The 26,596-nt window shown below is 37.2% G+C and overlaps 1 protein-coding gene across 4 annotated transcripts in view; it reads left to right on the top strand.

The window, feature by feature from the left end:
- CNTN5 (contactin 5) overlaps positions 1 to 26,596 on the top strand; it is a 678,106-nt gene that overhangs the window by 180,496 nt on the left and 471,014 nt on the right. For 3 of the 4 annotated variants that reach the window (XM_055802998.1, XM_055802996.1, XM_027777047.2), the window contains exon 2: positions 15,824 to 15,963. The exons of the other annotated variant lie outside the window; for it this stretch is intronic. The gene's annotated coding sequence lies outside the window, so the exon portion shown is untranslated. The remainder of the gene's footprint in view (positions 1 to 15,823; positions 15,964 to 26,596) is intronic. 4 annotated transcript variants of the gene reach the window in all.

Raw genomic sequence — 26,596 nt, 5'->3', positions numbered from 1 at the left:
AGGCAAAACAAGTGTGGTTTCAAATTAGAACTGACTTGGTCAAATCAAGATACATGCTTTGAATCTGGTAGTTTTTCAGTTAGATCCACAGTCCATATCCAATGCTAAATATGGATGACACACAAATTCCAGTTAATTCTGTTTATAGGAGTACAGCAAGTAGAGAAAAAAGCAATTCTTCCCACATTACAAAGGTCACAGTAATCTTAATATAGATTTATGGTGGTAATTTTGAGCAAATCATATTTTAATCCATTTGTGTTACATTCGATTCAAAGGCAGTCCTTATACTGCTTCAACTCCAGTCTAATGAAAAGATCTTAATTCAGGTATGGTTAATAGAAGAAAGTAGTACAAAATTTAGATTGCCTTTAAAGGAATACCAAAATCAATTTGCCTTTTAGAATGCATTTGAAATTCTTAACTGCTTCCATTTAACTTCATATGTGCGTATTAAATTGTTATTGTTTACTAAAATCCATAACTGAAATGTTTTCTTAAGACAAGAAAAATGTCATACCTTTGTGAACACAGGATCACTTATTGACTCAGCCCATAGCTATTATTATATACCTTGTAACCTGTATGGTACTATGGTTTGTGTACTGGTTGTTGCAATAATGAAAATTCATACTTTACTATATTTTTGGTTTATGATAATAAACAACATAGAATAGAATAATACAATCATAGAGTCATTTAGCTTGGAAAAGACCTTTAACATCATCAAATCCAACCAATAACCCAGCACTGCCAAGTCTACCACTAAACCATGTCACCAAGTGCCATGTCTACATATCTTCTAAATAACTCCAGGGATGGTGACTCAACCGCTTCCCTGGGCAGCCTGTTCCAATGCTTGATAACCCTTTCAGTGAAGAAATTTTTCCTAATACCCAATCTAAGCCTCCCCTGGTGCAACTTGAGGGCATTTCCTCTTGTCCTATCGCTTGTTACTTGGGAGAAGACACCTGCCTCCACCTGCCTACAACCTCCTTTCAAGCAGTTGTAGAGAACAATAAGGTCGCCCCTGAGCCTGCTTTTCTTCAGGCTAAAGAACCCCAGTTCCCTCAGCTGTTCCTCATAAGACTTGTACTCCAGACCCTTCCCCAGCTCTGTTGCCCTTCTCTGGACACACTCCAGCACCTCAATGTCTCTCTTGTGGTGAGGGGCGCAAAACTGAACCCAGCATTTGAGGTGCGGCCTCACCAGTGCTGAGTACAGGGGGACAATCCCTTCCATAGTCCTGCTGACCAGCATGTTTATTTAAATAATAGTGATTTTAGAAAAATACTTTTTAATACAAAAAGTCACGGCTACGTAGAACAATTTGTTTAGATGAAATGTGCACTCAGGAACAGGTTCAGTTTTAATGGTGATGTTGTGGTTTAACCCTGGCTGGCAAACAAGCACCACGCAGCCACTTGCTCACTCCCCCTCACCCAGAGAGATAGGAAGGAGAAGTGGAACGGAATGTAAAACTCAGGAGCTGATATAAGAACGATTTAATAGGTAAAGCAAAAGCTGCACACGCAGGCAAAGTTAAACAGCTAAAATGTTCGGCCATCCCCAGGACAGCAGGGCTCCATCATGTGTAAGTTACTCAGGAGGACAAACGCCATAATGCCAAATATCCCCCGCTTCCTTCTTCTTCCCCCCGTTTATATATTCACCATGGCATCCCATGGTATGGAATATCCCTTCGGCTAATTTGGGTCACCTGTCCTGGCTGTGTCCCCTCCCCCTTTCCTGTACCTCTCCAGCCCTCTCGCTGGCAGGGCCCAAGGAACCGAAAAGTCCTTGATTTAATATACACATTACCCAGCAAGAACCCAAGCCATCAGTGTGCTATCAGCATTGTTCTCACACCAAATCCAAGACACAGCACTGCACCAGCTACTAAGAACATTAACTCTATCCCAGCTGAAACCACGACAGGTGATTAATGGCTACTTTTGGAGTTTGTAGAAAGACCTGTAGAGAAAATACTTTTTTTCCCCTTTTGTTTTACTATTACTAATTTTCACTTGAGAAATAAATACAGGAATATGTTGGGTTTCATACCTGCATGAGGACAAACCTAAAGAGACTTGTGTATCTGCTGACTTTGAAACTGTTCTTATGTGTTGTCAACACAAATCCAAATTATTTTAATTTTTCACAACAACTTGCTTCTTCATTTTTATAGAAGAAGAAGAGATGTGTGCTCATCCTATGCAAAAATGAGTGGTGAATATCTTTTTAAAAGTTAAGGACAAGTATGCATATAAGGAACAATAATTTGCTAAGGTGGCTTCTGACAGTTTTGTCTAGGGGCAGGTGCATTCCACTTTTATATGCTGTAATTAATATGCTACAAATGTATTACATGAAGTGTATGAATTGTTGAGTCTTTAAAAGTCTTTTCATACAATTGTCTTTTCTTTCTACAGTGTTTTCTTCAATGTTCACATGCCAAACCTAACTAGAAAATTCCTCAAGTCCAATAATAAAATACATCAACTGTTAGCTCCCCCACCCCACCCTCAAGCATATTCAAACTAAAATCTAACTTATTTCTCCATTCTTCTTCCTTATCAAAGTCAAAATCAAAATTTGGAAAATTTTATATTCGTATTTTCCAGAGTAACAGTGTGACATTTTAAAAAGCCAGTAAGTCTGTCATTCAAGAAGGAGAACCTGGTCAAAGAGGCAATTCCTTTCAAGAGGGATGCAACTTGAATTTTAAGCAGATGACCTGCTGCTGCTGCTTCGCGGTTCTTATAGTGAATCTATGTAGGTTTCATTCCTGTCTGCTAATGTGACTCAACTTGTACATAAAAGTGTTACAAATATTGATGATAATTTTTAAGCATGTTATAGTGTTCCATGTCCGCAGCTCAGCTACTCAGGAGAATAATTCTCTTCCTTGGGAAATGTAAATCAGTCATGAGAGGTCCTATGTTGAGGAGAGGAAAGGGAAGGGTAAAATGGGAGAGAAATGGTAAAGCAAAAAGAGGAAGGGAGGAAAAAGGGAACACATCAACATTTTGATTCAAGGCACTAGTACAATTTTGATATAAATACCCTGACCATCCTTCTCTGTGTCTATATTTGGTTTAAAGTCCGGTTTTGATATATGCAAAACAGATTTCTTTTTAAGGACATAAAATGGGAAATTCCACTCCAGGACTGTAGCAAAGGCTGTCCAGCACCTCATGGGGGCACAGGGACCAACAGTAAGTCCTTTGGAGAGCTTTAAAGCATATGCATGTTAGGGATGTGTAGTACAGAATAACCTACCCCATAGTAAAACCTATGGGATGTAAGTAGCTACTCGTATTCATGTAGGGAGCTCAACTAACTCGTTGATATACTTGTCCTACTGTACTGAACTAGTTCTGAATGTAAATTACTCCCTACTTTGCCTTTGTTAACCATAGGGAATCCTAAAAAAACCACTGAGCTAACTAATTGTGCTGGCTTTGGCTGGGATAGAGTTATTTTTCTTCAGAGTAGCTGGCATAGTGCCATGTTTTGGATCTGTGCTGGAAACAGTGCTGGTAACACAGGGGTGTTGTAGTCATTGCTGGGCAGGGCTGTCTCAACACGTGATTTTTCTCACTTTTACCTTTTAAATTTTCTCCCCATCCCATTGGGAAGGAGTGAGCAAGCAGCAGGGTGGAGCTTAGCTGCCTACTGGGGTTAAACCATGACACTGATTTTGTTAAGGATCGGTGGTATGGATAGCCCATTTTAGACTACAGTGCAAAACTCAGCTATTTAATCTCATTTCATTTTCTTGCTTGATAAAACAGGTATTAGTTCCAAAACTGAAAGAAATGCTTTTCTATTAGTTTTGATTTTGTGAATGTGTAGAAACTAATTAAGCATGGGCTATTTCTAAATAAATAATCATAGAGTCACAGAATCGTTGAGGCTGGAGGGGACCTCCAGACCATCTAGACCTGGTTGCCCCAGACCATGTACAGATGGCTTTTGAATATCTGCAAGATGGAAGACTCCACAACATCTCTGGGCAACCTGTTCCAGTGCTCAGTCACCCTCACAGTACAAAAGTGTTTCAGAGGCAACCTCCTGTGCTTCAATTGGTGCCCATTGCACTGGGCACCACTGAAAAGATCCTGGCTCCATACTCTTTACATTCTGTCTTCAGGTATTTTTATATATTAATAAGATCCCTCTGATCTTTCTTTAGGATAAGTAGTCCCAGCTTTCTCAGCCTTTCCTCGTAGGATGAAAGTCCCTTTGTCATGTTCATGGCTTTTTTCCGAGGCACATTGCTGGCTCATGTTCAACTTGGTGTCCACCAGGACCTCCAGGTGCTTTTGTGCTGAGCTGCTCTCCATCTGGGCAGTCCACAGAACATGTTGATGCCTGGGATTGTTCCTTCTGAGGGGCAGGACTTTGCATTTCCCCTTGTTGAACTTTGTGAGGTTCCTGCCAGCTCATTTCTCCAACCTGTTGAGGTCCCTCTGGGTGGCAGCATGATCCTCTGGTGTTATTAGTCACTTCTCCTGGTATTGTGTCATCTGCAAACTTGCTGAGGGTATGCTCTACTCCATCATACAAATCATTAATGAAGGTGTTAAAACAGACTGGACCCAGTATTGACCCCTGTGGTACATTGCCAGTTTCTGGCCTCCAACTAGATGTTGCAGTGCTGATCATCACCCTCTGAGTCCAGACATTTGCCCAGTTTTCAATCCACCTCACTGTCTTCTCATTCAGCCCATACATCCAGCTTATCTATGAGTATCTTACGGCAGACAGTATCAATGGTGTTACTGAAGTCCAGGTAGAAAATACCCACTGCTCTCCCTACCTCTACCAGGTCATTTCATTTTATCAAGCTGGCCAAGCACGATCTCCCTTTGGTGAAATTATGCTGACTATTCCTGATAATTTTCTTGTCCTTCATGTGCCTGAAAATGGTTTCCAGGATTAGTTGTTCCATTACCTTCTCAGAGACCAAGGTGAGGCAGACCAGCCTGTTGTTCTCTGAGCAGTTTATATGTTGTTAGCAGACTAATATTACAAATATTGTTATGATTTGTGTCAGAAGGTGGACTGGAGAGACCTTTGTACTTAATAATATTTCTCCATGCACTAGTAACATGACTTTTTTAATAACATATCAAAGGAAGTCTGAATATTCAGGAGTGTTTCAGAACTAACAGGAAGAGCATTGTTGATTTGGAAGCCACTGAGAAATTAAAAAAAAAAAAAAAAAAAAAAAAGGTAAATCGTGACAAGAACATGGAGATGCTGGCATGTGCTCTAGCTGAACCAGACACCTTCATCTGAATCTATAAAGAATTCTTTCCACATGTATCCTTTTCCTTCCCTTTTTACTTTAGCTCCTATTAGAGCTGAATTTCTAAGGTTGATGGAGAGAGGCAAGGAAGGAGAAATGGAGGAAGGGAAGGAGAACAGAAAGGAACACCAGGAATGAGGAGAAAAAAGATCTAATGGGCTCTCTGGGACAGACAGTTGCAGTAGCTGCAACCTAACAGGGACTTGAAGCACAGGGCAATGTGGGAAGGGGAGCAAGAGGACAACTGTGGGCACTTAATGGTCTCAGGGTGATGGAGGGGCCTTCAGTCATTAGTCCAGTCAGTTGGGCTGCCATTAAGGAAGCAATGAAAGGAATGTGTGCAGATGTTTCTGTGTGTTGCGATAACATTTTTAATACAAATGAATGTCTTTGGTATTCATCCTTTAATAGTTCTAAAGCTGAGATCTGGTCCAAACCAGCTCACTCTGACTATCACAATTTCAACATGGCTTTAATTAAACTGATATTTTTAGGAAGCAATTTTTCTATCTTTAAAGTGTTCAGAGCACATATCTGCTCCCTGAACATCCACTTCATGAACAAAGAAATGTACTCTGCTGATATTCCTTAAATTCTTATATGACTGGCTCTAAAATGTCTGATTTTTATCTTATTTACTCCACCTGTATTTAATTTGCACAGAACTGTGGCACCTATGTGTCAGTTCTCACTTTTACCATGGCTTGAGTAGAAAATGCTCTGAGTGACACAGCAAAGCCACAGTGGCCACTATTGAGCAGCTGAGCCCCCTTCACTCTGCAGTTACTGTGATGCTACCACTCAGTACCTCTGTCTGGATGAGAGAACAGTTCAGTTACCTTTTGCCCTTACTGGTTTTTAGTTACAGGCACTGTGTGTTGTCTGATCTTTATTCCTGAATTACCTATTCTCTTGTAGCAACTTATTAAATAGTGCTGTTTTCCTTGCAGCTCCATTAGACCACTCTAACTGAAGGAATTCTACTATCTGAGAAGCAGCACGTTTCCGAAGTAAAGTACAGTGACAGGCAGGAGACTTAATTTCTTTTATTTTTTAGACAGTGACTCACTGTTTGACTTTCTGCAAATCACTTAGGAGGTCCACATTTACAAGTATCTGCAGAAAGTTTGGGTGTCTTCATTTTGTTACCTACCACAGAGTTTTGTTCTGAGGTGCGCTCAACACAGAGAACAGCAGTTAAAGGCAGTGAGAGCTGCAGGTGCTTGACATATTAAAAAATCAGGATAGTACTAAAGCATTTCAAACTCAGTATCTTAAAACCCCAGGTGATTTCAAGCATTTTTTTTAAGATGTTGCCTTGAAAACTACTGTTTCTTGATTTCCCTGTCTTCAAATAGAAAATAATAACCTTCACAAGGTCTGTTGTCTGGAAATGTTTATAAAACGTTTTATGGTTTCTTGTATTATATAATAAGACATTTACTCAGACATGTTAGTAGTATTAAGTTACACTTACTGGAAGCATTACAAACAAACCGGATGGGAATAACCCAGCTGAAACAGACTCAGTTTGCTACACTGTGGCTATTCACCAGGACTTCTGATAAACAAGATTCACTGAGTCTTCACTGCAGACTGATCCACCTTTTTGGGTACCTGATGAGTCAAAAAAAAAAAAACAAACAAACAACCAAAAACCAAAAAACAACCAAAAAAACCAAACCCCCCCCCCCAAAAAAAAAAGAGAAGAAAAGGGGAAAAAAAAAGAGAAAGAATTAGTCATAATCCTGTCTTTCCGCCTAGAAAGTGACATACATCTGTGAAAATGTGTCTTTGGTTACAAAGGTGAAAGAAAGCATTCTGTTAATTAGACTTGAAAATAAGTACTTTGCCACAATTAAAAAAGAATCTGACCAAACAGATGTAACAGAAGTTGAGCTCAGAGGAGTTTATCATGAGATGATTACTTGCATTGGCAACCAGTAATGACAGTGTGCGCTTTCCAAAAGGTAATATTTTACTGACAGTGACACAGCAGCAAGTGCCAGCAGAAACATCATCTGTGGTAGAAAGGTGCAGCAACACGGCCTTGTCTGTGATCATGAAGATTCAGTTGGAGTGGTGTTTGGTAACAGCTTTGGCCAATGAATATGTTCACAGTTTCCTTCCTCTGTCAGTGTACCCGCATTGTTACTGTGTTGGAGCAAGCCAAGTTCCGTGACAGGGCACTTAGGGTAGATTACACTGTGTCAAGACAATATGCCTGAAAAAAATGTGACACTAATCTCAGTAGCATTGTCACAATGTAAAGGGTTACCCAGCCTGTGCATATATAGAGGTTGCTACCATAGGTTTGTAGGGTTCCTTAATATATAAAGAGATGGAGACTTTTACCCGCTAAATTTCTCTGCTTTATTACAGAGTATCACAAATAGCACACAAACCACCAGCAGCAAATATATGAATGATAATAAAGTGAATATATATTGATACAGCTATTACAAATTAGTATCAGCAGTCAATATACTATCAATCTATTGAGTATGGCAGCAGTCAGTAATAGCAGCAATCAATCATATAGCAACAAGCAATATCATAACAAATAACTCTTACATATAACTACAAATGTATCATTAATGAAGTAACATCACTGATATAACAGCAGGTAAATTTATGATAGATCACCTATATGGATATATATCACTGGTGTCAAGTGAGTTAGATTTCAGAAAAGGCCAAACCATCTCAAAGGGAAGGTCAAACGAAGGTCATGAAGAGGGACCCAACCATCCTAGAGGTGGGATAACAAACTGAACCAACCTCAAAAGTGGGCCTGATGCAGGGACCAATATGGTAACAGACAGAGTCTCACTTAAAAAATGTTCCACATAATGGAGTCTGGCGTCAGTCAGGCATCCCCAGTGAGAGTCCAAGATCTTGTAGAAAGTTTGTATGGAATTCAGATTTTTTTAGGAAAGTAAAAGTAAGTACAGCATGGCAAGTTCTCACAGAGTCTCCATTTTGGATAAAAATTAAGTCCTTTTTATACTGTAGAGACACAAGAGGGTGTAGGATATGACCACTTTGAGCAGCCACTAGGTGCTGTTAGTGTCTATTCTCCAAATGGGACAGCCAGTAGGTAATGGTGTTTCTGTTCTTTCAGCCCAATTTTATTTCTCCAGACTGCTTCCACTTTTTCAGACAGTAAGTTGCCATTACAGTTTCTTGGGTTTTGCACTTACTGATAGTATCTCAGGTTGTCACCCATTTCTAGGTTTCCCGCTTGTACTTCAAAGAGGCCAGATGCAATTTTCAGGGATGTTTCTGGTCCTAAGACCTAGTTCCCAGGCTCACAGCTCCCAGACAGGCAGACATTTTCTTTTGTTATTAATTTCCCTTTTTTAACAAGACTACCTTTTTGGCTGCTTACATCAGCATCACATAAAATCACAAAGTTACAACATTAGTTAGGGCTTAGGGTAAAAACCCAAACTAAAGCACACAGCCCTGTATTATTCACCTTCTACAGGCTTCTCGCCTGATGCTAGAGAAACAGGAAAGAGAAACTAAATATCACACCACGTACAAACATTTGCTCACTGGGCAAATGATCTTTTGAGGCTGAGTGTGTGTCCTCAGAGTTTCTTGTATAAGGCCAGGAATTATCTCCTGCTGAAGAATTGTGTTCTTTCAAATTCTGCATTTAAGCAATTGGGTTCTTCCATTACTGAACGCTACAGTGTACTGGAAATGCTATTTATAACCTTTGTCTTTTTTGGCATTAGCCGCTGGTGACGTTTCAGATGTTTTCAAATCTCTCCATGTTTTTCCTTCTGGAAAATGGACATTTTCTTCTACTGTGAAAAAAACATGATACATTGTGGACAACACCAGTGCTAGGTGTTACAGATATAACAGCCAACATAATTATTATCGTCTTATAATGCAGGAGGGGAAGAAGGACTGTTCTGGGATCATGCCTACTGTTTCTGTAGCCTGTAGAAGGAAGGTATATGCCGGTAGACAGTACAAAAGTACTGGTGAATATCAAGACATCCTTTAAAATTAAAGGCGAACCTGCTGCTATATATTTAAAAACTTGAATAACACTCCATTTATGTCTACCAGACTAAAAATGTATTGATAAATTAATTATTTTAAATTATTAAGCTCCAGAGAGTATGCATATATTTGAAAGAAATTGTTAGATACACAGACTTTATAAATGGGTCAAGTCTATTAACTACAGTGAACAGGCTAAAAATCAGTGAGGATCACAGCCTGACACTCACTATGGGATATACATCATTACCTTGTGCCTCCTTGCCTTGTACCTGTAAATGGCAATTTCTCACCACTGCAAGATTTGGATTTCAGTTTCTAAGTGGAATAATTTTCTTCTTCATTTAAGTTTGGAATTAGACTCAGCTTCCTTTGAGCTGACCAAACTATTGCCATTACACACATACAGAAGTGTTTTCACGCTTCTAAAAAGTCAGTAAGAATCCTTGCTTATGTTCCATTAAGATATGTGGTATATGTTTGATTCCTATATGAATAAATTCAAAGCATAAATTAAAAGATATGTAAGATGGGAGAAATTACTAACTGATGGAGTAGTTTTAAGTGTTTAAGCTCTATTTTAAACTATTTTGTCCTTTAAAAGGCATGGGCTGAAATATGACAACCTGTGTAATGACAAGTATGCTTGATAAAGAGCCTGAGGAGCAATTTCTTGCCTTTAAGATTTCCTGGTATGCCTACTCTCTGTGTCTCTTCTCATATTCTCTTTTAATCTTCACCTGTGAAGACTGTAGAGTACCAGAAACAGATTGAAGCAGAAAAGCAGAAGAAAAAAATGCTAAATGGAAAACAGTGCATTAAGAATTCAAAAGCAGTCTTGAAACACACATACGCAGTGGAAATACTTGGGGTTTTTTTTTGTAGCAAGCATATACTTCACTACAACCTACAGTACAAGGCCTTCCAGAGGACATTTAGGAGCACAACTGTCTTTGATATTAATGGAAACTGTGTTTGCTGAGGATGATGCTGCCTGCCTTGCAGTCATCAGGTAGCCTTAGTTGCACAGTGGGAACCTCTTGCCTGTAGTATAGACACAAATAGCGAGACGCACTTTAACTGTCTAAAGATGCCCGGAGTTTTCTCCAGTTCAATATAGGAGGCATTAAATTTCTTAGAGAAGCTTCTTTCTTCCATAGAGCTGATGTTATCCTGACATTAGCTAGGAACTGTGGGCCCATTTTTCATAATAGGAAAGAGACTAAATGAAGTGGGAGGAAGATCTGATGTAGACACTTCAAGAAGAAAAGTGGAATTACTGAATAGGGAGGTGAGCAAAAGGTAACTGTTTTTCTGAACCGTGCTGTACCAGAAGCAGTAGATTGGTTTAATAAATGCAGAAAGGTGAGTCAATTGCCAGGATACTTCAAGGAAACACGAAGGATATTGTGCCTCTACACAGACTAAAATTTGAAAGGGGCATAACTTTCCTCTAAGAGGTCAAAACTGGGAGAAAGATCTATACATCTCTCAAGCTATTTTTCCTGGCTAACTATGGCAGGGCTCCATCAAGTATCTCCCCAAACCTATTATGTCTTTATTTCCCTTTCCTACCTTGCCTTTCCACAATATTTAATAACCTTAGCACTGCTTCCCCTTTCTAACATATAAAAATTCACTGATTCTTAAATGGTCATTAATGAGAATGTAACCTGTCTTGTCTGAGGGTCACTGCGAGACTGCATAGCCCTACAGTGAGCTATTCTTCACAGTCTTCCTGCATAGCCTTTCTGTGGATACTGATTTTACACCTCTCTTCTTCTCTTAATTTCCTGTTCACTCTATAGTATAGCATCTATTAGTCACAGAAAGTTGGAAGGTGTAAGACACTGCAGCTGGAGTACTCTGAGGCTTGCAAATAACCACAGAAAGGTTTTAGACCTTTGGGTGTAATGGGCTGTAAAAGTAAAAGCTGTAATTTATTGTTTCTTCCAGTTACTGAAACCTAATGGCTAGCCTACTTTCTGTGGAATTCAGTGATGTGCAGATGTTTCTATCTAATAAGAAGGTTGAATAAATTGTGGTTCTTTTCCTTTTAACACATTGTACTATCATGTTATTGTGCAACATTTTTTGCACAATTTTTTTAATGTTCAGTTCAAAGCTAAAAATAAGTTTTATTTTTATTTTTAAAAAATATGTTTTAAAGAATGAAATCTGTGACCATTAATATTTAAAAAAACCTAGATGAATTATTCCTGGTACTTCATGTTAAATCAGTCTAAAAAGGAAAATATTAATGTATAGGCATATGGATATGTATGAACACACAGCAATAGCTAATATTGTACACACACACACTCATACTTATAATGGATTTATACCTCTGTAATTTATGAAAGAGAAAGAAACTCAAGGAAACAGAAAAGTTAAGTGCAAATCATAATTAAGATAAGTGATTTGGCATTATTTCAACAGAGAATTTCCATCTCTCTTTCTAGTTTCCACTACGACCACCCCATTGCCTATTAAGGGCAATGCCTTCCTTTCCCATGTGCAGCTGTAAACTTTGCAGGCAAATGACTGATCAACTGAATAACATCTAGGAATTAGTTCCAAAAGGTGCTGCAAGGAAGTGGAACTTTGGTGGTCAAGATATTTTTAGGGCCAAAAAACCCCACACCTGATATGTTAATTCAATAATTTATTGTTAGTATCATTTAAATCTTATTCATCTACTTGAATAATTCTTATTATTACAGAAAAAAGAAAGAAATAGAAAATAAATAAAATATTTCAGAAGTTGTTGAAATTTTGCGGCACACACTCCTGATATTTACCACTTCTACAGTTTAAGTTTGATATTTCAGCGCCTTCTGGATCCAAAGGTTGGCTTCAGTCTGGGGAGAGGATACAGCTAGTTGTCAGCATCCTGGGTCCTTCACTGAGACTCATGTGGTTGATTTATTCCTTGTTATCTAAGACTTACATAGGGACATTTTTATATTTGCAAACATGCTCACAACTTGCTATTTGTTCACTGGTTTTCAAGTGCATGCTTAATGTGGATTTACTATTTATGACACACCTTATGTATATTAGACACATGTACTTTGCTCTTTTTGTTGCCTGTAAAACTGATTTTCCCAGGTCTGTACCTCCTTAGCTGACTATTAATGGGTTGTTTATAGCCATTGAGTCTCCATCATCAGCCTGTGTCCTTTCTTTTGTCATTGTGTGCCTGCCCATCTCTACACTGCATCCTGTGACCCCATTTTCAAGGTCTCTTTTGTCATACCATGGCTATATTCCTCTATGTAATGTCATTATGTTAGTCATAAATATTAAATTATACATGGAATAACTACTTGTTACTACTACCTGTACGAAAATTGTACCATATAAGGATAAGAAAAAGCAAAATGAAACGGTCCTAGTTTCCTGGTAATTTTGAAAGTTGTTGTTACAGCTCTATCAGTTATAACAAAGTTTAGCTAGGTAAAACAAGTTCAGACAAAGTAAACCTGAGAAGCCCTGGTCTTGAGGTGTTGCAAAGTTATTACAAAGACTATGGCCTGTTATACAGCAGTGGTGATATCTTATTCACAAGGCTACAGGATCCATTCCATTCAGAGAAATATCTAGCGCCTTTCTTATTTTTTAGGTAAATGAGATGATTTGTGGCTGAGGTCTGCAATATTCAGGTGCTGATTGGAGAATCTCATATTTTAGTCATAGGAAATAAATAGTGTTTTTGTGGAAGTACTTCTGCCAGAGGTGGCAGCTGAAGCTGCTGCTCTCAAGGATGAGTAATGGTTCATCCCTTTCAGGATGTGTCTCTAAATGGCTGCTAAGAAATCTGCTTGAAAGACAGGAGGGTTGGATGACATTCCTTACTGATAGTGCCAAAGGTGTGCATGAAATACAATTTTGAATATTTATTAGATCATGTATTTTTACCACTCGGTGATTTGGGTAACAACTAGACAGTGAGAAGGGTGTATTTTTAGGCTTACTCATGGACACTTAGCCACACAGATAGTTATCGTTAGTGATTAAAAACATACAAAAACTGTAAGGGAATGGGAAGTGAAATCTAATTCTCTCTCTTCTGATACTGTGGCTTCAACACTGGTTTTCTGTATTTTTTCTTTTAATAACTGTTATGTTTTAACCCTAGCTGGATTAACACAGCCACTCTCTCGCTCCTGTCACAGTGGGATGGGGAGACAATTGAAAGAGTAAAAGTAAGAAAAGTCATGGGCTGGGATAAAGACAGTTTCATAGGTAAAGCAAGTTGTGCACACAAGCAAAGCAGAATAAGGAATTCATTACCACTACCCATCAGCAGGCAGGTAACCAGCCATCTCCAGGAAAGCAGGGCTCCATCATGTGCAACAGTTACTTGGGAAGACAAATGTCATAGCTCTGAGCATTTCCTCCTTTCCTTCATCTTCCCCCAGCTTTGTATGGTGAGCATGACATCATGTGGTATGGGATATCCCTTTGGTCAGCTGGGGTCAGCTGTCCCAGCTGTGTCCCCTCCCAACTCTGTGTGCACCTGTAGCCCACTCACTGGTGGGGTGGTCTGGGAAGCAGCAAAGGCCTTGGCTCTGTGCAAGCCCTGCCCAGCAATGACTAAAACACCCCTGTGTTACCAGCACTGTTTCCAGCACAAATCCAAAACATGGCACTATGCCAGCTACTCTGAAGAAAAATAACTCTATCCCAGCCAAAGCCAGCACAATAGTTTTTATAAAATTTCACTGTTTTCTGCAAGGTGGGAAAGATCTAACAAAAGGTGAGCAGTTTGCCTTCCTCTGGGTGGCTAAACTGCAGATGCAGCTTTGAATCATTCAGGCAGTACGGGACTGAATTGTAATATCAGTTAGGTAAATTCTTTTCCTGTAGGCTGGTCTACAAAAAGTTAATGAGATCAACATCAGAATTTCTGCCTTGTACTGGTGTGGTGGGGTTTTTTGTGGTTGTTGTTGGGTTTTTTTGTTTGTTTCTTTGTTTGTTTGTTTGGATTTTTTTGTAATACACAATGTAAGTCAAAACTACTCTCCAGCCCATGAGTTCAGTGCCTTTCTAAAGACAAGGTCTGGGTAAATTTTTCAATTCAAATTTCAAGGCCAATAAAGTGAGGAAACATCCTTCATAATTCTCAAGTGCATCAGCTATGAAATTGGTAGTTATTTCTACCACAATGCCTTAGGTAGAAGAACTTAAGACATCTTATACATTTCCTGGTAATGACAGAGACAGGTCATAGGATGGTTAATTGGCTTTAATTTGTTTGTTTGTTTAGTTTTAACTAGATCCAAAATTATTTGGTAGATGCAGTTACCAGCTGCTGACTGATTCCCAGGAAAATATCTTAAGTAGAGAACAATTTGGAACAGGAAGACATTCCTGTGACTATTTTGATCAAGATAAAATGTTGTGAAAGTCAAGAGAAGAAGCATCTGAGAACATAACTTTGGTTGGGTACAAGAAAAGCTGGGAAAAAGGAAAGGTGATATAACTGTTTACTGTTTAGTTAAAAAAGACTTCTGCAGGTAAAAGGCTGTTTTTCAGCCTTCATATGAAAGTGAATTAATCCAAAAGCTCACATAGTATCACAACAGTGGTGGTTTTTTCATTCATTGCTTGGCTGGTTGCTTGGTTGTTTGTTTGGGTTTATTTTTGTTGGGTTTTTTTTCTTTTCTAATTGAGGATGCTAACAATTGTTCAAATCTACTGAAAGTGGTGTGATTTCTCTGTTGTTGCCAATTTAATGATTAGATATGTAGATAGAAGAGACTTTGGTTCAAGCAATCATTATTTTAAGGAAGCCTTATGCTGTATTTTTTTAGGATGATAAGCCCACTGATGATGCATGCCTGTAGCATAATTTCAAATGAGTAATTTGAAAATGAAGTAATCAACAAAGTTGTAATTCCATGTTATCTGGAAAAAGTTTTTTTAAAAAACGTAATATGAGAAAGCATCTTTAGAAAAATGCTCATGACATGGTTTAAATTCAAACTACAGAAATTATTTCATATTCCTTTCATTATAGATGAATATACATAAACACAAAAGGCTAGTAATGTAAATTTATAACTCTTCCATTCTTCTCAGTACTATCCTTTCTTTATGGGGTAGCAGATAAAAATAACTCTTAATTCTTTTTTCTTTTTTTCTTTTCTTTTTTATTCATTTGTTTTTGTAAAAAAACACTGTTTTTTCCCTTAACGGCATGAAACAAGGCACAAACAAAGCACTTTTTAATCCTGTATCCATTGTGAAACAAGAAAGGTATCTCAGTTTTAATGCATACAGCCAACCAACGTTGCCATGTTAAAAAAACCCCCAACATACAAGGAATGAAACGTGAGGGTCACATGAGCAGATCTCCACATGGAACCATAGAATCATTTAGGTTGGAAAAAACCTTTACGGTACAAGAAGGTTTGAGTACTCCAAGGATTCAAATCTGGCTCTGCACTTACATATAACTTTTTTTCTGTTCCACAGATTACCGAAAAGGAGTCCTAATACATTTTGATTCAGTTCAGCCCCTGAGCATCATCAGTTTTCACTTATACAAGAACTGTTCTGTGGAGATCATTTCTGTTTTGAAGGACAACTTCTGTACAGCCAGTGGGAGAGCTGAGGTAGTGGATGTTTAAATTAAACTGCTTTTGGAATATGTTTATGAGCTTTATTGCTTGCATTTATTAGTTTATAAAATTGAATTCAAACACAGAAACTCTCACCACCAATTTAACCTGAATAAGCTTACAAATGGAACATAGATTAAAAAAAGGAATCCACTTTTCTAGATAATATTGTTGTTTCTCATCATGGGTTTGTAGAAGGCTTTGTCTTGAAAGTGTTTACCACTCCTTGTAAATGTTTTATAATCACTGCAGTATACTCTTAACCTGGGTGCACTGGATAACTTCTGAAAAATATTTTTTGTCTCATGTTTAATAGCATCTTATTAGTTCTGAAAAACTCTGTAGACAAGATTTAGAGACAAGTTCTATATTACGTTTCTAAACTCCCAGGTATTTTAATGTGGCTTGGTCCAATTCTAGGATATGGTGTGCTTGTTATAAGAATCTGAAATCACAGGCAAGTTGTCATGAAGGTAAACTTAAAGGTCAAGGATAATACACCCTGTTAGGCAGGCAGAGTTTGTCCCCAGATAATATTGTTATTTGTGTAACTCAATGTATGTTTTATTAGAATATTTAGATAAATACAAATGTATATTAATGAAGCAGGTGAATGTCAAAAGCAGTGTACTCATTAAGAGCCTATTGTGATACAAACCAGTGTGATATAGCAGCTGTAGGTATGAGTCATTTGAATCTGAGACTCATTATCCAGATGAACAACAGATAGTCACTTTAAATTTATCATGAATACAGCCACAGATGGAAATAAGATGGAGTAAATGTCTGCGGTTATCTGTTAACTTGTGTGCTTCATCATTTAATAGCTGAATGACTTATGATCATGTAGTTCAGGACACTTCTAATTAATTTTTGAGTTGAGACTTTATTCTCAACCTCAAACTATGGTTTATTAATAGGTCAACATAAAGAGCTTGCTAAAGTGTAATGTGTGGCTGTGCAAACATATTTGGAAGCACATAGTTCATTGTTTGATGTCAGATGGTTTACCTGCCCACCTAACTAATTGAGAATCATGTCAGAAAACTAGAAAGCCATTTTAATGAATGAGACAGACAGTGACCTCCAAACAGACATAACTGAATAGAACTGATGAACTTGATATGACCAGAATCACAGTGTCATTTTAAATATAACAGATTTTAACTCATTTTCCTGCTCTTGACAATTGCAACCACTAAAAGCATAGGAAAGATTGGCAGGTGAATTTTAACTTTTTTTATCTGTACAAGCTACATTAGAGTAGCAGATCTGTTGAAGGATATTAGTCATATTAAGAAGCATTTTGGCTCTGAGTGCATGCAAAGCTGGCATTCTGTATTGAAAACACATCTTTAATGTCCTTGAGGGGCAAGAGGTGGTAGGAAGAGAAAAGAGGGAAGAGTTTTTTCCCCAAGCTATAAATGAAAAATCACTCTTTCTTCTTGCCAAAGAGCAGCAAACATAAATTTAAACCATATATGTATATTTTTAAGATTAATTTCCTACAGATTTCTGTTTTGCAAAATAGTAACTATTCATAGGTTGAATAATTGTGTGTACTAGGTCAGAATTCAGTCTTTAGGCTGGAGGCTTTTGACAGATAGTCAAAATAGTCCAAATTTGACAAATATGTCAGGATCATTTATGTAGATATTCTTTCTACATAAATCTGTAATATCAGGTGACAGAACTACCTTCTGGCCTGCCAGCCTTTGTGCATGATGTTAACTTCACCCTCTGTTGCAACAGAGCAGAAATGAGTCTTGTGTCTGTTTCTTAAATCCATTCTTAATAAATATTAGAGTGTTTCCTGTGTAAAAAAAAATATAAATTGTCAGTGAAAGACAAATCATGCTGTGTTTTGTTCCACTTCTATAAAGAGGGAGATGATTTGGCACAATTTTATGCCTAAGCAGGAGCTGCTTATTTACTGGCGAAGAATTGCCCTCAAAACAATATCCTTGGTACTCCATGCCCTCAACCATTCAGTACATACACAGTGTGAAATAAAACAGATTTCAGGAACACACTTGGCTGCCCTGACTATAGTCCCTTGAATTTGTTCTCAGCTCTGAGGTCCAGGAATAATTTCATCCCTCCTTTCACAAAATGCACAAGATCTCCAGGGTTTTTTTTTGCCTAAGATTCTGCTAATTCCCATTTCTCTTCTTTCATTTCTGTGGACTTATCTTTCATTGGATTTCCCAGGAATAAGGCTTACATACACAACTGCTAAATCAGAATAGCTGGTGCACGTCAAAGTCTGATTCTTCATTTTAAGTTAATCACTCAGATAAATGTAGATGAACAGAGGCAATGCTTACATAAACAAAAGAAATGTCTCTGATACGTATTTTTGAGTAGACTATGTCAGTCTTTTTATAGTATATATCTGTATCATGTGGACCTTGGCATAGTGATTACATTTAATAGCTCTTTTTAGACCTGCTCTTTCTTCCACATTTTGCTGGAAAATTTGCACCAGTTAGGAAAAACGGTTCCTAAAATGGGCTATATAGGAGTTTTGTATATTGTTATTTTAGACAATCTGAAATTCTGACAGTTGTAACAGTGACGGACAGGAACAAAAGTAGCAGTGATTTTCAAAAATACAACTCTGCATTGTCTTCCAAATGTGAAGATTTCAATAGACACTGGAGAGTGTAAGGAACTGACACAAATTAGTAATTTTCTGTATGTGTGGAATTTAACAATCCTTAAATGGCTCATGCTGGATAAAAGAAAAACAGAAAAATGACCTTTATGTTTGTCACCACTGCAAATCATGTTGTTCCACTGTTCCAGTGATGCGTAGAGGTGGAAATAATGGAGATGAGTACAATAGACTTTTCCATAGACTGAGTTTTCCAGGTCATTTAATTCTCTCTAGTGTCTTCAGAACCTTTCCAACAGAGCTAATGATAACAGATTGCCACATTATCCTGTTCGTGGTGACCTGTTTGGGTAGCTGCCAGAAATCCTAGTCACTCAAAACTATTGGTGAAAAAAAGTGTTTACTGAATTCACTTCTAATGGTTATTATAATGTATTCAGGGCAAATAAAATATTGTATTACTGAGTACTTCATGTGTTAAGTAATGATTCAATTATTTTTGAAATTGATACTTTAGATCTCAGTTGCTGCTCTGCTGCAGCTGGTTTTGAGTTTTCCTTTCAGACTCTGGCCCTCTGCCAGTTCACGTTCCATGGGAATAGCTCCCCCAATCTAAAAAGGTTGGTTTTTCAGCGTATAGCCAGCTAAAGCTACCCACTCTCTCTCCTTGCTAAAAGAGAAATAGCTGTGGCTCTGAAGGTGATGAATGTAGCTTTTTTCCTGGGAATTGTAATTGCTTTTGGGGTGCATGAGCTTAGAAAAGTGCAAAGGAGAAAGTCTCACCACCTGTGCATATAATGACATTCAGTCACAGACATTGATCATTTTAGATTTTACCCAAACTGTTTATATCTCTAGCTTTAACATAATTTTCTGAGAACCAGGAAGCTTGAAATCAGATACATCATGTGACTTTTGCCATGAAAAAATAAGCTTGAGTTTAATTAATGATTTTAATTAAATAAATGTATAGAAATCTGCCTACTCGCTTCTTGAATAGTCAGTTTCCCCATTCCAGTCAGAATGAAATAATTCTGTATGAAGTATTCTTCCTGGGACTTCTGCTTTTGAGATACCTTGCTATTGTGTGTAACTTCTACCTAATTTTGCAGAGCCAGAAGGATCTAAAATTTTAAATATTTCCTGTTTATTCAAACTGATTCTTGATTCTGAGTGAATAAAAAAGATTTGAAAGAATATTTTTTATTTAGTTTGTTGGGGGTGGGTGGGTGGGTTTGGATTTAATTTAACTTTTACATTTAAGTTCCTGCAGAAATGCTAGATACATCATGCTTGTTCCATATCAATGCAAAAATCAAGAGTATTACCAAAGGTTATATACTATAACTTAGGACTGATGTTCAAGCTTGCATTGAGCAAGTCACCGGCATAGCTTCCCCTTGATTATAGATTATAGAACTAGAAATCCTAGAGGTGGAAAATGACATCAAATCTATTTGAGATGTAACTAATCAGGAAAGGTTTGTTTTGGAGTCTGTTCCACACATGAAGGGCTCAATTTTCAATATTGCATAAAAAGTTCTGCCTGCTGGATGTAGTGTGGCAGTTCAGCAGCTGCTTTGCTAGCAGCTGTATCACCTTAGGTGAGTAACAGCTTCCTTTTCAAGGTGGAGAGAGCAACATAGGCTGGGGAATCACAATAGTTATCACAGGTAGTAAGGTTAATTGCATCACACCAATTTTAAAAGGAAGGTTTTAAAGGTTTTGGGTTTATATGCCTGATATCTTGTTACCAATGAGCATGCTTTCATTCTGAGGAGGTTAATGTTTTCAAGGCCTGAAATGGCTATAGTGAATGCCCACTTTCCCGCCTATGCATTTGCAATACAAATAGCTAGAATATCAGAGGGTTTAGATCTGGAACACATTTACTTTTAGGGTTCAATTTTCCGTTATACAAAATTGCTTGATTTTAATTTTGTGATAAACTCATGTTTTGCTGCTGCAAAGGTTAAAATGCTGTGAAGTTAAGACTTGATGTTCATATAAATTATTTTCAAAGTCTTCAGATTAATGTCTGAATTCTTATTTGACTATAGTTCTGAAGTATCCAAATAGTATCATTTTCATCAATACTGAGTACATAACTTCATGGATTAAATTATGATGTATATGTTTACAGTTCACTATAGACTAATGAGAATCTAATGTGTAACATATTAATAGTGGTGCACTGCCTTCTATTATAGCAGAATTTGGAAAATAGAAATGGTATTTTAAGTAATTTCATGTATTCAAGTTTCAGATCTCCTATAATGCTTTCTCCCTACAAGAAGTTATTTTTTAAAACATTTCAATGTGATCTAAAGAAGAAAATATTTTATCTTGAGATAGTTACTTAGGCTCGATCTGACATTACAAAGAAACCCAACCAGTGACAAATCACTGCAAAAGATGTGGTTAATTTCCATTCTTGCTGCTCTCTCTTCCCTGTAGCAGATCTATAGATTGTACAGTAAATGCATAATTGGTTGATCCAGTGGAAAATATTTTTTGTTTTGTTTCATTTAATTTAATTTTGTGGCTAAACCAGTATACTAGATGCAAGAGAAATTTCAGAACAGCAAGACTTCCACTTTCTGTGGCAGCTTGCTATTGGATTGGCTTTGCTATCACACTAAGCCACAAAGCATACTTTAATTTTTGAAGCAAGAAAGATTCCTGCACTGATATAGCATCAGAAATTCCAATGTGAACAGAAGCTAACTGCATGCACAGCCACTGCACTGAGGGTGCCACTTGCTGCTTTTCAGTGAGTAAGCTACTCTTGCAAAACTAAGTCGGGTAGCACGTCATGCTCAATTCTTGTCTGACTTTGAGAAGGCACCATGCTTTTCAGGAAAGCAGCAATGGGCCAAGCCTGTCAAGCCATTAAGGTCCAAGCAGGCTCCAGTGTTTGTTAAAAACAGCTCTAAAATTTTCATAAAGACCAAAGATGCCTGCTTTCCACATAGCAAATATGAAAGCCCAGTCTCAAACCTCACCATGGCATGGCCAGCTGTGCCCATTGTACCACTGTCTCCCAGCAGCCAGGCTGAGATTAGCCAAAAGGCATCCACTCATTCACAGTGGGGATGTATGCTGGCCGATGGATGTTGGGGAAGATGTTGCACAGCCACCCATCCTTTCCTAAGAAATGAGCAGGAGAAAGTCTTACATACTTTGTGAGTAGTGACTGTAAATGTTCAAAGTGATATCATGTAGGATTTTCATTTTACAGTTTATACAGGCACAACATTTCAAGTTTGCAGAAGTATTTGTAAAACATATGTTTATAATGGTTTTATCTCCCTGACTTGAAAAAAATAATATGCTAAAATGACATAAAGATGCTTATACCATGCTGCCTTTTACATGAGTAGGAGAGATAAAGAGGCTGTCAACACACTTTGATTTTGGCTCAGGTTTTCAAACCTGAATCCACATTCATATTTCAAGTCTTGCAAATATCCACATGACTTAAAATTACTTTTGTCTGAATAATGTGGATTTTGTTAGAAGGGTTCTAGGCTACAAATACCAACATAAATCACTTGAAAGAAATAATTTTCTGGACTGTAAACTAGAGAAGAGATCTTGGCAAATAGGAAATATTTCTGGTTTTTGCAATCTTTTAAGAATATACTAGAAAATCCATAGCCTCACACAAAAATTAAAGCTTTACATAGTATAACAGAGACACTCTGAAGATAAAACATCCCTAATATGCAGCACAACTCCCTTATCAGCAGTTTCAGGGGAAAAAATTAATTACTTCTGCTTTGACAGAATGAGAAGAACCAAAGATCTTTTCCAACCAAAATGATTCCATGATTCTATGAAAGTTCAGTGCTATTTGTTGTCATTACACTAATTATTGGTATTTATTTGTAATAGCAGGGGTACTTTTCCTATTTAAAGTCCTCAGAATAAAAGCTATTTTCATTATTTTAATCACATATGCAATGGGGTTTCTAAAGTCGTTTTGTAATTAATTTTTTCAAATTCATATGAACATTGTTATTGTCTTAATCCAATATTTGGTACTGATAGAAATGAGCTGCAAAATATTTAATGACATTTTGCAAGTACTGTCTTACCAAGTTTGTCATTGCTACCTGACACAAGCAATTTTAGAAGTCAACAATCTTATTAGTTAATGTTAATGAATGTGGCAGTCACACATAATTGTCTCTTACCTACATTTTCATGTCTTTTTGTGGGATGGCGTGGGGGCTTTTGAGAGTATAGATTTCAGACTTATTTGTTGTGCAACTGTAAAATCACTGCTTGTAACTGATGTTTGCCTGGATATTCTATCACATGAAATAAAGAAGGTAAGTACTGAATCTGGTAAAGTTAAGTAGCTCTGTATTAAAAGCAAAGTCCATAAAATCATAGTGTTCATATAGGAAAAGGGACCTTGGGCAGTCTCCAGTCCAATCTCCTGCTCACAGCAGGTCAGCTCTGAGGTCAGACCAAGCAGCTTAGGTCTTCATCCAGTTGGGTCTTGAAATTGTCCAAGGACAGAGACGGTACAACCTCTTTTAGCTTGTGCCACTGCCTGACTGTCCTTATGGTGAAAAAGCTTATCTTTATATTCAGGCTTAGCATCTCATTTTAATTTATAAACAAGTTTTCTCTTGTTTTCCTAGCTTGTACTGCTGTGAAGAGCCTGACTCTGTCTCCTCAATGACCTCCCTACAGTCACTGGGGGCTTCTGTTAGGTGTCCCCAAAGCCATCTCTGCTTCAGGTTGAACAAGCCCAGTTCCTCTGGTCTATCCTTATGGAGCAAGTGCTCCAGCCCAACCATCTCAGTGGCCTCCCTTGTACTCCTTCCAGTTGGCCAGTGTCTTTCTTGTACTGAGTGGTCCAAAACTGGATGCAGTATTCTACATATGGTAATTCTCAGAGAGGTGGGAAATAAGACATTTTTTGTCTTTATAAGACATGATTCAGAAACATGATTGAATTGGCACTTTTTTCTTATTTGAGACTAATTTTAATTTATAATAGCATGAATCAGACTCTTGCTGATGTACCAAAAGCAGAATTTGGCCTTCGGACACATACTTCCAAAGGGATGTAAAACTTCTTCAAAAATAGAATCTTATACAATTCCTTTTAAAAATTCCTGAATTCAGAAAAATCAGAAGGAGATTAGAAATAAGGTAAGAACCACAATGATCTAGTTTGATTCTGTAGGGGAATTCTTCAGCTGCTTCTTTTGGTGGTGTTTGCACAGTTACAGTTTCCTGTAAACATCACATTCTCCATTCAAGAGAGAAAGAGCAAAAAGAAAGAACAACTTTTGACTGATGGGAAAGACACCCTTGTTCGCTTGTTTTGAAATACATGAGAGCTGTCCCAGTTCTTGTTCTGAAATGAAACAGCTGAACAGGGCTACTGCACCTGCGGTGGTTGACACCAGGTACTCATGCACACCTCTGCTTTCCCAGGAAACCAGTCTTGTCCTCAGACCAAGAACATGGCAGTCATCAGAGCAGCAGCTTTCAAGACAGCAAACATAATGAGGAACTCTTAAAAAAAACTGGTAGAAATTAACATTCTAGAAGTGATTTGGCAAAAGGAAAATGTAGTTTTACATATCACTCCAAGTTGATCAACTTTTTTTTTACTATGATACCCTCAGGTCTAGATATATTTTGGGTTTATCCCTTTTGTGTCTTATTAGATCTACTTATTAGTGTAAAATCTATTTTTTTGTTGTTGTACAGCTTTTCCTGTTAGTTCATGGCTCTATCTCCTGTTTGATCATTGCACATCGTAGGGTTGTGCTCTCCTGCTTTTAGATGCTAAAAGATACATATATAAGCATGAGGTGCTCACTGCTAGTGCTTCTACAGGCAAAAAGGAAAAGTTGTGCATGTAGAGGAAAAATGTTTGTCATCCAAATACAAATATATAAGAAAGGGAAATATTTATAGGGTGATTTCTCTCAGGTTTATTTCTAGCTGGAAAGGGAGAACAGCGTGCCGTTATGAGATGCAAGAGTTACATTCAATGGATCTTGTGAATAAGTGACTGCCCTCTTTTTGACACTCTATTTGTAGGTGTTTATTTATTTATTAAGAAACATTAAAAGCATGGACTCCCTCTTTTGTGTTTAAAAAATAGTGCGTAGTGTTTGTGATTTAATAGCTCAAAGTTGTAGTTCACTGTTTATTGTAGCAGAGTAGGGGAGAAATGTAGCTTTTTCAGTGTTTCTCTTCTTTAACTCAAAAATCTTTTCAATAAATTCTTGATTTAAAATGAGAGGGCTGCAGCTTTCCTGAAATATTACTAGAAAATCTGGGATCTAAGTTATTGAACACTAAAAGTAACATTTAATTTTAATTCTGTTGTCTCAAGCATATTGTAATTGAATATTCATTTAAATATCACCCCAGTTCAGATGTTATGTTTAGTGATTTATTTATTTGTAATTGGTAAGTGAAATTTGGAGTCTGCATTCATTTAAGAAAAAACAAGTGAATTAGTTATCACTCAGAGTAGCCTAACATATTTATGTGATAAAGCATTAACACCTGGATAGATGAATAAAACCATTATGACCCAAGATCTCAGTATTACTGCTAAAGAAATAACTGATTTCTTTACTAAGTAATAAAATGCGGAAGGAAGGACATATATTAAAGAACAGTCTTAATAGAAATGTTATCTGGTGGGCTGAATAAGTTCTGGACTTCAAGAAGGTTTGTGTTTGACTGTGTGCAGTAGAGAAAGAGGTATTCTTGAATGCTCTAAAATGAGGCTTTTGATAGACATTCTATCCCCATTTTTGCCAGACTGTCAAAGCCTCTGTCCTTCAAGAAAGCCCCTTCATAAATAGAAAAGGGGGGGGGGGGGGGGGGCAGGGAACAGCATAATTTTTTAAATACGGTAATAAAATAAAAATAACAGATTTAAAGTGCAAAGAATCTTTTATAGAACTTGCACTGTTTATGAGGGCTAGGCAATATAAAAATAAATTTAGGTAAACAACTACTTTTAGCTAGTAAAACACATCATCTAAATGTCACAACAGTATTCTAGTTTACACTTTATGCATCAAAATTCAATTTCCAGAATTAGATACTGAAAATCCTTCACTCTGAGTTAGTTTAAACTGAAATCCTTGTTTAAACCTTGATCTCTACAAATGTATAAAGTTTCAAGGCACCTAATTATAAGTAGAAGGGAAACAGAATGGCACTGCAAGTTCCTTGGCAAAACTGACTTCAGAATCAGAGAAAACTTTGCTTAGTTTTCTGTAGTGAATGGGAGCTAAGGAATTGTTTTATTTGTTCAAAGCATTATCTCTATTTGTAGAGATAACATCCCCTTGTGAAGGAGTGGCTAAAGAAATAAATGTGGTGGATATAGCTCATTCTTCCTTAGGCAAATCTTAATTTTTGCTGATAGTTAGTTTGGAGCTCTTAGTATAGATAAAATTGGTTACAGAAATTTTACTGAATTGCCTTTGAGCTCAGTTCCTAGGCTACCCTCTGAGCACTTCACTTGTATCTTCAGTACTTTGATGTACCCATACTAGTCCCACCCCTCAAGACTTTATATGTATTTCTTTCCAAGACCATTTATAAAATCAATAATTGTTTTTCCTTTTTATATTAAATTTGGTTTTGGCAATTAACATGTACTTAAAGAGATCTGTTCCGTTTTCAATATATATCGATCCATAGATCTTGGTTAACTACTTTTGTAATGCAAATTTTCAAATAGATTCCTGTCGTGCTATCCATAGATTAGGAAAAAGATATGACTTTATTTCCTTCTTGCGTTTAAAAATGAAAGCTAGGCTGGTATTTGTGGTAGAGAACATTGACCACTATTTATTTGGTTCAGTTTGCCTGGCACTGAACATTATGTTTTCACCCTAGGCAGGAATTACTTAGTTCACAGACTTGTTGAGAAGTAATTATTACATAATAGTATTATTTTATATATATATACATATATATATTATTAAGACAAATGCAACAAGTCAT

The sequence above is a fragment of the Falco peregrinus genome, chromosome 4 (genome assembly GCF_023634155.1).
Source record: "Falco peregrinus isolate bFalPer1 chromosome 4, bFalPer1.pri, whole genome shotgun sequence".
Classification (NCBI taxonomy): Eukaryota; Metazoa; Chordata; class Aves; order Falconiformes; family Falconidae; genus Falco; species Falco peregrinus.
The sequence above is the reverse complement of the archived record's forward strand: the minus strand, read 5'-3'. Positions and strand labels throughout refer to the sequence as shown.